General features: G+C 29.8%; 1 protein-coding gene across 25 annotated transcripts in view; it reads right to left on the minus strand.

Moving 5' to 3' along the window:
- The window catches only part of LOC113394061 (neuronal acetylcholine receptor subunit alpha-7), a 105,273-nt gene that overhangs the window by 90,007 nt on the left and 835 nt on the right, over positions 1–14,431 (minus strand). The gene's annotated exons all lie outside the window — the stretch shown is intronic.

Here is a 14,431-nt window from a genome sequence, read left to right on the forward strand (position 1 = left end):
CGTTTTATGAGTGAAACAATTCTGATGGATAAAGATTTCGAGAGATCGTGCCCATTTTTTATTAGAATAAAAACAATTAATTTAAGTAAATTTATTGTGTTAAGTTTTATAGTTGTTTGTATTCGTTTTTTACGATAACGTGTGAGCTACAATTACAAAACTATCAAATGAAATCAAAATATACTTCATTCAAGTAGGCTTTTACAAACACTTTTGTATCGTCATTTAATAAACTATATGAAGTAAAGCTACCACCGGTTCGGAATATAGATTCTACCGAAAAGAACCGGCAAGGAACTCAGTAGTTAACTTTTTCAACATCTAAAAATACAGTCATGTTAGTTAAATACAATTATATATGTATGTTATATATCCTGCCTGGAAGTCAACATCTCGCATATCATTTATATAGTTATAAAATGCGCTATTTTATTTTTGAAGTATGACATAAAACGTCTTTCTTATTTTATATGAACAAGAATATGAATTTCTCGCTTATAAATCAATTGTCTAAACTAAAGGAGAGTGAAACTGCGAAACCTAGGTACTTATAAATATAATATTATGTACTAAAGCCTATTTAAATATTAATAATAATTAATATTTATTATATAAAAACTTATTTATGTTTATTACTAAAGCCTACTCCAAATCACACTGCATTTTCTGGTATTCGTTTCATAAATATTGGTTTCGTACTTTTTCACTTAGATTTAACAAAAAGCGACCCCGTATTCACTCGTGTAGAAGATAGATTCTTCAAACATTTCAATGTTTAATATAAAAACAAATTAATGAACGAATCAGAAAAACTTCGCACGACTCTAGAAACATATTAAACAAGTAGTTCATAACTGATCTCGGTAAAAAATAAAAATATTCAGTTTAAAGCAAACATGCTCCAAGAAAAATATTTATGTAGCGTAAAATTGCCATAGTTTTTCAACTAACAAATTGAGAGTAATTTCATGACGTATTTTGTTTTCAAAGAGTTTTATAGACGAGTTTTTACAGAAGTGCTGACCGTGTGGTATATATGCTTTTCTATATATATAGTGTAGTTAATATTCAGTACCTTAATTATGTTAATGATGAAACATGAAGTATAACTTAACTGCTAAGAAATGAAAACTACTTTATGAAAAATACGAAATAACAAAATTTTCTTGCCTGATTTTTTATCTACTATTTAATATTTATCATCTAATAAGTAACTCGCATATTATATACTTTAATTTAATACGTTGATATGTGATGGTTGTCATTTTTTACATATAGAATTATATGTAGATGACGCCATATTAATTTTAGTGTGACGTCAAATATCCTTATAACCAGCGGACGATCAAGACGCTACTAAATATGTCCCATTTATCTATTTATGATAAGTAGTTTCGAAGTTATGGGAACAAATAAAAATACATACATGACTGAAATCATAACCCGTTTCGATTTCACCGAAATCGGGTAAAAAAACGCCCTAAAAGTAACGAAGTGACACAAAAGAATCGAACAAATTATTTACGAAGTTGATTGAATTATTTACATGTGAATAAATTTTAAATTTATTCACGAATCGATTCCAATAGAACAGGACCATAAATCTTGTCTAGACAAAGGATTGAATGAAGTATCGCGAGCGCGCGTCGTGAACGTAAAACACGTGGATATCACTTATTTCGTTATGGCTTAGGTTCAGACACGGTGTTCGCCTTGCACTCAATTTCAAAGAAATTAGTTTTTCTGCCTGTTGAATGTATATACTTATATTGTTAATGAAAGCCACCACCTCGTCCGTCTCTAAAGATTATATCTAGATTATATTTTGTGCCTAATGTAACGGTAAAATTACTCGATAGAGGGGCTTTGTGCAGAGCCGTCTGTGTGGGTTCTTACAAAGCCAATGTTTATGATGGTTCTGGTGAACACTTACCGTTAGATGGCCCATTTAAGACTCCGTCTACGTATTACTTAAAAAATAAAATGAATGATGGAATTCTTATTTTTAATAGTTCCACAGAAAATTCTGCGACAATGTTTATCGCCTTATCTGCCGGTGAAGGCTCGGGTTTTTCGTGGGTCGGCAATATCTTTGTTCATATATTTAAAATTAATTTCTAGTTATTTTTAAAACATATAATCAAATCACAGATACAACATAACCCAAAGGTCCAAGTTATCGGTCATTTGAAAAATTAAAAATTAACTTCTCAGTAGTAGAATAAAAAGAGTAATATTTACGAAGTATCTCGTCTAGTTTTGTATTTTCGTCGTTTGTGAAGTTTTAAAACTGGCATTTGGGGCACAAGTCATATTTGACATGTAGATATTAATCGTCCTCATTCTTAGAAGAAACCTCAAATCTTGATCTATACAAGATGTGAAGTAAACCGTGCAGGGAAAGAAAAGTGAGGGCGTCCCATTAAAGTCCATTCATCCATCTCTCACGTCAAAGAGACCGCTACTTGTAAGTAAAAAACTGTTGAATTATTATGAGTCCTGATGAATGAGAAAATATGATGAGGAAACCTGGAAATTGGATGAAATTCATCTTACGTGTATCCCAACCCTCATTTCATATCATTGAAATAAGCTCTCAACCTTCTCTTCAAGAGAAAATGCCTGCTTTTGCCTAGGTGTGAGACATTACCTTACTCATTATTAGTATCAAATATAGTCTTTAAAATTATTATCCATCTACCGACAGAATAATGTATCTCATACAATTAATAAAAAACAATCTTATTATTTAATAATAACCACACATTTATAGAGATCCTATAATAAAAAATACTTACAACAATACAACAATCACAGATGCACTTAAGTTTCTCAAGACCGGAGTTACTTAAGGAATAGACTCTACGGACTACCGCTAAAGCAAATGAATGTTTATTACAAGAGTTCCATTGCAACAGTAAATACACACGACAAACAAACTGAGATTGTGATACGACTGGAACAACTTGTATAATGTGGACGACTGTCCACTCCATCTAATACTTAATCTTTACATAAAATAAATTGTAACATCTCTCCTTCCTGACAAAATTTTCAACACCATCTGTTTTAAATATCACTGACTGTAGTCACTTGAAAATCTACGAGTAATTGCAATTTTTGTATAACTTAAAGTTTGTATCGTAGCAATATGGTTAACCTATTACTTATAAAGCTGTTTTAAAATGCGTCTATAAAAAATATTTTTGGACAGTTTGGTGATGCAAATAAGTTTGTGAAATGTAATTACCATAACCTATCAACAAAAAATGTTACGATATTGTGTAAATGTAAGTAATTTCCTGAAGAATCTCAAATTATTGTAACCACTAATTATATCAAACAGTTCAGAGAAAATAAAACATTGCAACACAAAGTTAACTGAAATAATAAATCTATACAAATGGAAGTAGGATTATCTGTTAAAAATTAATAGATCCCCGCAGAAGGTCTGCCGCGTTTAGTAATATATAATTAAATATTAATGACAGAATGTAATCTACTACAAGAGGATTAGAGAATATTAATTGTCACAGACTAGAAATAAGGTTAGTTTTCGAAATATACATTTCCTTATTATAATGTATGTTATTCAATAAATCCAAATGTATTAGGCAAACACGAGGAATCGGTGATATCATCAATCAACAGCACAAAATTTCCTAAATCATTAAGAAACAGGATTTATTTGAAACTATCCAAAAAAGTTTTCAAATTAATCAGATAATCCTGAAATTTCATTTATGTCCGTGTAAAATGTGTGTGTAAAAATAAGCATAGAAGAGCGTTTTAATGAAATTTAATATTTTAAATTACCCGAAACCAAATGCCGGAAATGTCCCCGGCATAACAGAAGTAGCCGTCACGAGCAAACGACCTTTACGAAATCCTGGGATATATTTCAAGCTCCAATGAAAGTTTAACTCACATTTTCTATACTATACAGACGTTTAGAGACTTCTAGTTATAAACCTTTAAAGATTGTTCAATTACTTCGTTAATACCCGACGGTATCTGATCAATTTTTTTTAATCATTTGAAAATGTTATAGCTCCCATTGTCGTAAAGCTAATGTGTTAAAATCATATCGTCAATCATATGTAATTAAACCAATTACCGAATCACAGTCTTCTCGAATCATATCGACTATTCCATGATAATACGAGCGAAAAATCCTACGTTTTTGGGCACCTAAATTATTCTGCTAAAATAGTATTTAAATAAAAATTGCAATAAATAAGTATATAATATATAAACTACTGTTAGCCATTTCGGTTTTTTATTTAACTTTGTTATTAATTTTCTTATAAGGGACGTATGAAGATTAAAAATTTTTATGTGTTATTTCAAAAAAATCACGACTATAGCATAAAAGTATTATATTAATAATTACACTTTGAAATATCCATAATACTATGAGATTTGCTCATAAATCCTTAAATTTAACAGGCTTATTGTTTGAGAAGCAGTTCCGCATTCCCTGAATCCTCTGGTAAAGTAGAAGCTCAGTAATTGAATGTCCGCCTCACGGGACCCAATGCAGACTTTAATATAAGACAGTACATCGTACATCTACGAATTGTGGTAATTAAAAATGCCGGTTTTTCATTTCATATTTCTCGTGTTAGTTAGTTTTAGTGCAATTTTTAATTATCTTGATGGCAGCATTACATTTTTTCTATTTAATAAAGGTATGTTACCATAATATCACACTTGGAGTAGTTCTTTAAAGTAAGTGTTAATTTTTTTTATACTTTGTTGATTTATTAGTTGATTAATGTGTCGGTTAATTAAATTGTCTATATTAAATACGTTTTTAAGAAAAATAAATATTAAACATTCAGTAAAATTCATATCCTTTAGTTTCCCTTATTTTAGTTACTTGCTTACAATGTCTAGTGTAGTACGAGAACGCTAATTGAAAGCCTTCAAAAGCGACCGCAAACTTTAATTCACGTCCGAGAATGGCGAGACATTCCACAGCATGTGGAATTTAACAGCACTTACGGATTTAAATTATCTTCTAAACTTTATAAATATTCTATTCATTAATTCTGGAATTTAAAAAATATTCACTTAATGAATATTTCGGTCTAGAAATTTTACTTATATCGCGTTAAAAAAGAAGTATCACTCGAAAAACGAATGCTAACTTCAATAACATTTAATAAACTTCAAATGAATATTTAAAATAATTCGGCGCTAAAAGTAAAACTTTTTGACATTTAAATTGAGAATTTTGAATCCAAACGACTTTAAAATAACATTGAGCGTTTTTAATTCACTAATGAGGTGCACTAAAGCCGAGTAATGCTTAATTCCGGTTTCATATTTCCTTTAGGAAGCCTAAGAAATTGACGCCGTCAAAGAGGAAAAAATTCTTTGTGGATACCGTGGGGCTGTAATTTGTAGGACATTTTAACTTATCTCAGCGACGTCGCAAGAAAATACTAATTATAATACTCGTGGCAATTAAAGGCCGTTCGAGTAATTAGGCTCAGCTTTTCATTCACTAATTTTAGATTACCGAATATCTTAAACGGTAATCGATTAGAGGCTTTAAGCAAATTTGAAGTGTAAATTCTGAATAGGCCTTTCATTAAATTTTCAATCAATTTAGATTTATCAATCGTCGTTACTAAAGTATATATATTTATTTATTTGTATGTGAATGTAAATGTATTATGTTAAATGTTTACCCGTGATATAGAAATAGTGGTGCTTTTCTCACATATTTTGCAATCAGCAGTATGCCCTAAAGTTGTCTGGAAGAGAACGCTTTAACATTATGACCGCACTGGAATGAACCTTTTGTAAAATCTCATTCATATTTTAATTTTAGTTTTGGGAGAGCAATACTAAATATATATATCTATATATTTAAATTATTTACAACTTCAAGACTCTTTAGACATTTGTTTAACTAATTAAGCTATCAATACCGTAATTTATATAAATATGATGCAACTAAGACACTAGGCTATTTCTAACAGATTTCACTAGGATCGCAGTTGTTTTCGCATTCATAATATAAGTATAATTATGATAAAAGAAATCTTAAAAAAAAAAACTTCTTTACAAACGTGGTTACATTTTAAAATTAAACAAAGGCACACCGCGTTTTGTTTTTAAGCATTTTCACAGCTTGTTGCACAGCGACTTATCGCTTGAACAGCCCCGCTCTGTTTCTCATTTCATTTAGAAACAATTCCGACCATTATTTTTGATATTTTCCCAATTGAATAAAACTTTACTAAATGTGCAACCGACACAATGGGATACATTGAATCATTGAGCCAATTTTTTCAGGTGTTTTGTCACAGAAGTATCTTATATTATTGAATATCTATAATTTTTAAGATTTTTTGTGAAATAATATAATCACTCTTATTGTTATTTGGATTGCCTACTTAATTATTAAAGTATTTATTCAAACGAGAATTGAGTTTAATAAAAAGATAAACCGTGGATATTTTCTTATTAAAAAGCTGCCATACCATCATTTACTATATTTATGTAAATATATATTTTATATCTAGATTAGGCGGGGAAAGCACTACAAAATCACCTTTGCGAAATATAACTCTGTCGCTTTGCGTATTTTTTGATTTGCAATTGAATTATACCGCAATATTAAATGCTGAACCAAAACCAATATTAGCTGTGCCTAAAAACCAGGTCATAAAGTTGCAAAAAAAAGTTGTTTCCAGTGAATTGGTAAGTCAATACCAATTAGTATGATTTCAGCGTAAACAGTGAATTGAATAATTCGCGTCGATTTTGTTTGGCTTGCTTAAATTCACCGCAAGTTAATCCGCGGTCTGTATTTTAATTCGTGGCTCTCAGTTGCTTAACAAAATTTTTTATCGTTCAAGTCCATTCAGGCTATTCATATAATATTCAATACGTTCGTATGAAAACTAAAAAACTGACTAAAGGTTTAGTGAATTCATATGAAATTTTAAAACTTTGTACCCTTTTACGTTATATATTTTCAATTTTAAGAACAAATATTTACACCGTGTTAAATATTTATTCGTAAGAAATTATATAGAAGATTACATTACATTTGGATAAACAAATAATATTAAACTATCGTTAATCTTTAAAAATGACCGCTCAAACTATGGAATTGTGTTAACAAGCACAGCAATTGTATTCTTAGGCAGATAAAGCATGGTCGTTTTTATTGATATATACGAGTATATCAATGCTTTTGAAGACGATTCATTGTCTGTCTAGACCTTGGCAATAACGTGTAAATATTTTACTCATAATCAAATTTATTTTATGGCATTTTCCTAGTGGACATTCACATGAGTTCACGGCACAATTGTCAATTTTATTTCCCATAAAAACACTGTTACTTATAATAAAATTATAAATGCATCTATACCTAAAATATTTTACCTGTGGGCACATGCTAAGCCTCCAGGTGAATTTAGATATTTATTGGGCGAATTTGTACAATAATTCGGGAATCGTATGATTTTTTATAGGCGTCTATGAATGTTATCTTACATTAAATAATATACAGAGTAAGTGTAAAAAAATCGTCTTGAATGATTAGCATGACTATGTTTAACGCGGATCTGATATGACATCACAATAATATCACATTCGCTTATGAAAGAATCATGAAAAACGCGAATCATCATTAATCATTTATTTCATCAATTTTTAATTCAATTTTACTATTGTAAATTGGACCCTAAGCCTAAATCCCTTAGTGACAAATAACAGCAAATAATAATTGGTTCATGTTGTGTTTTGCACGACAGAAGCGCAAATAGAATTTGATAAAATTTAAAAGAGATTGACAATTTTTATAGTGGCAGTAATCCTGTTAAATTATATATGTATATAACGATAATTTTATGCGTATTAATTGAAGCTATTTCATATATTTTTTTTTTATTTCGTTACATTAGTTTTCTCTTTCAAACCTTAATAACTTTCATAAATACTTCTGTTGATTGGTATAATTTGGCAATACACGGTACAATTATTGTTTATCTGTCACTAAGGGATTTAGGCGTCAAATAGCTGCTTGATTCAGTTTGAAATTATTTAAAAACCGAATTAATTATAACATCTTTCTTGTTTATAATACTAAAGATGATTCTTGTTACGTCACTCTGACTTGGCAGATTCGTTAAAGAAGATTGTGTTCATTGCTCATCAGAAACTTTAAGTGAGTGAACACCTACTTTGTTGTAATGACATCGCACATACTAAATTAAGTCGTAGGATTCAAACACGCTTCAAAATCTATATACATAAATAAGGTATTGATTTAATATATTCGGATTTTTTAATAATATTTCTACATGCTGTGGATGTTATATATCACCGAGAAGTTACAAATACATTTTAATAAAATGTATAACATTTCGATAGTTTATGATCATTCAGTTTGATTAGAGATTTTATAATTAACCTAAATTCACTCCTATGGAATACAATCTACCAAAAAATAATGGGTGAAATTGTAAACAGTATGTTACCGTTCACGATCTTTGGACAGTTTGCAATCTCACGAGATAGATTATAACCGAGCGGTATTTACAAATTTACGGTGATATAAACATATTGTTGCCATTGAGAAAATATATTTCATTGTTTATCAAAATATTATACATATAATTTCCAGAAACCAACCACTGAACCATCTCAACTCTTTTAATTTATATGTTTCTTTAAATGAAACTTTTCCTACGCGTTACTTCTCTCAGGTACACGTTCAAGTTCTATGCTGAAAACGTATTAACATAATAAACAAAATAAGAGAAGTAATACAATTACCTACTGTCATTGGCCTATCGTGGTGAGTGGCCAACCCAATTTCCTAATTACGCCGAAGTTATTTACTGAACAGTAATGGGTATCGAGAAGTAATAAAAGGCAAATTAGATAAGGTAACACAATTTCGAAAACCCGTTCAATAAAATATATTTTATATACTCTCACAGATTCATTTGTTTTAACTATGACATTTCTCAATACATTATCGATAGCTTTTATTTGTTTAGGTAAAAATGATTCTAAATATTTAATTAAATCACCAATTGGTATCCGGGTAACATGCACCAGGGCCGTTTTTATAATATCACACTAAATAAAAATAAATAGGTAATGAGTGAAATCAATGCATGCAATTTGACCTCTAATGCAATATCTTATTCGGTCATTTCCTTCAATCGTTAAGACTGATTATAAAAGTACAATTAAAATTTCGGTAAGTACTTACTTATTTAATAAGGACAAGTTAAAATATATATTTAGTCTAGAATTTATCAAAAACATTAAGCACAAACATTTACTTAAATCGTTAAAACATCTTTACAAACGCATATCATATTAAACTATAAAAAATATTTTATACGTGAAATCGTTTTGAAAAATGAAAATATTAAAAGTAGTAAGTTATAACTACCGTAGTTGTTATAAGGGCTTATGTAGTCGTTAAATATAATTTTTTACTCTAAGCAGTGAGTACACTTTTGTTTATAGCACTTTGAATAAAGCTTTTAACACATCATTATATATCATCAGATCTTTTAGCGATAAAGAGAATTTTGTGTAAAAGTCGACACTCGAGTTTACAGGCCTTCACGGAACATGATATTTCACTCAAGTTAAAACAAGCAAATTACTTTTTAAACGTATTTCTATTTATGCATCCGTCTTGTTTGCATTTTCGTATGAAAGCAGACAGCTTAAGCGTGTTCTACAATTCCAAAGCTACTTAACTTTTTTTTTTTTTTTTACGTCAGAATTTAGTTGTCAGGCTTGGCTTTTATAATTTTATTATGTTTTTTTTTTCTTAATTCGTTATAGCGTGTGTTTAAGTCTACTAATGTAATCTATTCTGCCAATGTCACATATGATAAAAAAGGCGTGTGGATTAAAAATATTAAAATATACTAAACTAAAAATATTATGTGTGTATATCAATCTCTCAATTCTCATGAAAATTATGCTTATAAAAATAAATTATATTGTGCACGAGTCATTCAATTTTCAAACTTAAGCTTTACTTATATTTATATATATATATAATTATATTTATGTAGGATATGTAGTATGTATGTTAATATATGAGGGTATAAATAATAAGCCCATTAAAACTCTACAAATCTAAAGCCTATAATGTTGATGAACAGTTAATGCTAAGCCGAATACAATGGGTTTACACTAACACTAAGAATAAAGCCATCAGCGCTTATCAGACACTAAAAGCAGACGATCAAATAAGAATATTAATCTATTTAATCACTGAAGGCAAACTTCCTCATAGATACGGAGTCATAATAGGAAACACTGAATATTGGTTTTTATCTCATAGCACACAAGTCCCGAATATTATATTTAACCTCTGAGGATAATCGTTGGCACTTAAGTATATTACTCATTCTGTTCATATTACTGAGTCAATATTCTCAAATAAAAAAAAAATCACATTTTTGGTCTATGTTACTGGTGACCTACTAATTAGATTGAAACTTATTTTGTCCTGGAATTCAGAAAATAATAATGCGTTTATTTATACTAATAATATAAGTGCCAAGTAACTCTGTCTGTCTGTTGCTCTGTCACTTGAAATGAAGTTGAAGAAATTTGGTATAAACATGCTTGAACTCCAAGGATATTATATTAGTATTTCACTGTAATGTATTAATATATTATGTTTATATCTGCCTTGTACACCCCTACCTCTTTCTATATCTATTTCTTTCCTTTACCCTAAGGTTGCCTGGAAGCGATCGCTGTTTAGCGATAAGGTCGCCTCTTGTGCATCTTTCTTAAATGTGATTCAACTTTATGTTTACTGGTGTACAATAAAGAGTATTTTTATTTGTTTTGATTTGAAGGGCATAGCATGGTGGCATAGCACCTGATCATGTTATAAATTAAATACCTGTTTAATATACCAAGAAAAAAGTGTATAATTTAATATAAAAGTAGAAGTAATATTGATATAATCACTTTTGAACACTGTCGATACATTCGATTATGTTTTGATATTTAATATACATTAGTTACGCATCCCAGACGTACTGTCAACGGCATATCTGTTGTGTATTAGATAAAGAAATCCATTGATATTGAAATTGTTCGTTGATTGTCATACTCGTTTTGGGAACTTTGACAGATTATAAGATCTGAACAATGTCCTTTTTATTTGCTAAAAGAGCAAATTAAAATTTATATTAGATTTGCTTTTCAATGTAATTAAAAAACTTTAAAAATATATACTAATCACAATACGTTGTGAAAGAAAATGGCAAGTCGATAAACTTGCTCCTGTATTTTGAATAAAACCAAAATATAATATATTATATTGTCTTGAATAAATTTATTTGAAACGTGTTATTTTAAAGACGAATTTTCTAATTTAACTTTCCTATTGGATCAATACATACCTTTATGAATCTCTCCATCTCAAACTACGGGAACGCTCGGCTTTCGCCGGCAATGACTAAAGTTAATAGTAACATCGATTTTTATGCGTATGAAAGAATAATTAAATATAAAAAATCGTTTGTGATAGAGACTGTTTTATCTACATAAAGTAACATGTAGTACCTATTAAAGTTTTCGCTTTGTATTTGTGGCTTTTTTGTATATTAACATCATGCTTATGTTATCTCAGACAAAATGATTTCCTAATTACATTGTCATAACCTTAGTTCATTTACACAAAATATCTTTAAATTATGTATCCTTTTGCCGATCGTGGTTTCTAAGATCAACACGAGATCTAATAGGAAACTTTAATATAGATATTTGCTAATCGTACGAACCACAGAATCGATAATTATTGATGCTTAGGTGTATAATATGTTCATAATCCACTGTCTTCAAATATTAATTTATGAAATTATAATTCATACAAGTAGTAAGCAAAGATGAACCAAAATAAAATATAAACATATTTATCAAAGGTTATTGAACTTTGAAATAAATTTTAAAAACTACTCGAATTTATTAAAATTTTAAATAAACTTACGGAATTGTATTAAAAATAGTAAATAGTTCTAAGACGTCTATGACAAATACGCGTCTGGCAATGGAACGATTGTTCGGATTATTACGTTCGAAATAACCAACACGAGCGTGTTGAGCTCAGCTGTAGACTAATGGCACAAAAATGATAGATGCTCTGCCAACACTATACCAGAAAGACCTGCCATAAATCTCTACGAGGGGTACATTGGTATACATATTCTTATGGGTATTTTGAAACGAACTGCTGAAAATACATTTAAAGAAATTATTTATGCGTATCAAATTTTAAGAAGTTTACAAAGTGTATAGCATTTCTAATATATAACTATTAATAATATCTTCAGAATACAGGCAGCTCATTGTAGACTTATTTTCACTAGTGCTAGCAAAACTATGAAACAATGGAAATACGATAAACTTCACGTTGGTAATTTTTTTTTTTTACAGTTGCAAACCAAAATACAAAGAGACGGATGAATTTCCAAAAACACACAGGTTTCAGTAACCGTTTGCAGCGAACCATTCCCGGAAACGTAAAATTGAAAATATTTTTATAAAACAGGCACTACTCATAATATGGCCGTTAAAATAACAGCGGTTTGCCTGCTGTGGAATTATTACCATTTTGTTTAAAATGCCTCGTAGATAAGTTCTTCGAAGAAAAGGGACTGTATGGTTGGAAAGACACATATATTATCTTTCAAGAATTTAGAATTTCTATATATATAGTTCAAGGTGGGCAAAATGGTGACAAGGCAGAGGGATTACTCTTGACCCTCAAATTTTCCATACATTAAACAAAAATTATCATCACACGCGTTTTCATTCATGGATCCAATTTACAGGCTGAGGGAACTCTTGTAGAGATAAGAATAAAATGGATGTCTGAAGTACGGACGATGCACTTCTACTATACGAATGAAATACGTAAGAGACAGTTTGAAAGTAACTCCCGTAGCAACAAAGACTAAAGGGCATAGATTCGTGGTAAGGAAATGTAATGCGGTGGAATGAATGTCATATTACAAGGTATGGATGTGGATTGTCATAAGATAGACCGTAAAGAACTAAGTAAGACCATAAAACACTGGGTGACCGATGAAGGACAAAGGGATTAACTGAAGATTTGACTAGAGAAAGAGGCGGGTTATGAATAGGTGGTAGTTGAGTGAGCCAGTGTATGTACTACAAGCATAGGGGACATAACATCTGAGTTCCCAAGGTTGGATGCGAATTAGCGATGTAAGGAATGGTTAATATTTCTTACAGCGCCAATTTCTAACGTGGTGGCCACTTACCATAAGGTTAATTTGCCCGTCCGCCTCAATATTTTATAACAAAAAAATAAGATAAAATAAAAACTTTGAGCTTCTCAGTAAGAAATTGTCAAATATTTCATTCGCGACATGCTAACGATAAAGGGAAAAAATATGAGTTCGATCGGTCGATCGACGTTACTGAACAAACCGAATTAAACTTTAAATGGAATTCACCCTGGCTTGCCTCATAATGTATGCCATCTTTATTACTCCGTGTTAGATCAATTCGGAAAGTTTTTAGCTTTACACGCAGTTGAGATCAAAGGATTTGTGTTATTGACACTTACCCAAATAGGTATTTGAAACTTCGAGAAAAACAAGCACGACTTTTATATCTACGACATTGATCTGATAATTGTAAAATTTCGGACGAGAAAAATATACCGTTCAACTGCCTTAGTTGAGCCAATATATATATTTATTTATATACCGTTCAAGTGCCTTAGTTGAACATATTTATTTATTTATTTATTTATTTACAGGACACACCATTTTCAGTTACAAATATTTAAATTTGAATAAATATTTCATTTAATTGGTGATTTTATTGAAAACCGCATAAATTGAATTACACGTACTTTATCGAATTACCTTATGAAATTATTATACCTATATTTTTCAAAATGTAGATCGAGAGTATTTTGCTTCAAATTATTATAGATAATGTTATCGAATATACCAATTAGGTGATTTTGTTATCAGTCTGCATGGCTTTACGGTATATTATAAAAATGTATTTATTTATTTATAGTTTGACTATTTAAGTAATTGCAAACAAACGATTTTAAAGCCAAGGATTACAAAGAGTATTTATGCAACGTTACTTTTAAATAAATATTTGGAATTTTCCGAGAAGATTATTCACCCCGAGAACTCACTCCTCATCTAAATATCAAACATCATAGAAGCAAGAACAATTCTGAACAAAGAAAATTGTGATAAGCAACTCCTTTGTTAGAATCGTAACTTTATGGTAGCAATAAATAATAAAGACCTTGTCAAAAGTAAAATACAATGTTTCTGAAAGGATTTAACATTTATCAAATAAATTGAATTTATCCATTCGTCATGTGGAGAAATTTCATAAGTATTTATAACAG

This window comes from Vanessa tameamea, chromosome 2 (assembly GCF_037043105.1).
Source record: "Vanessa tameamea isolate UH-Manoa-2023 chromosome 2, ilVanTame1 primary haplotype, whole genome shotgun sequence".
NCBI lineage: Eukaryota > Metazoa > Arthropoda > Insecta > Lepidoptera > Nymphalidae > Vanessa > Vanessa tameamea.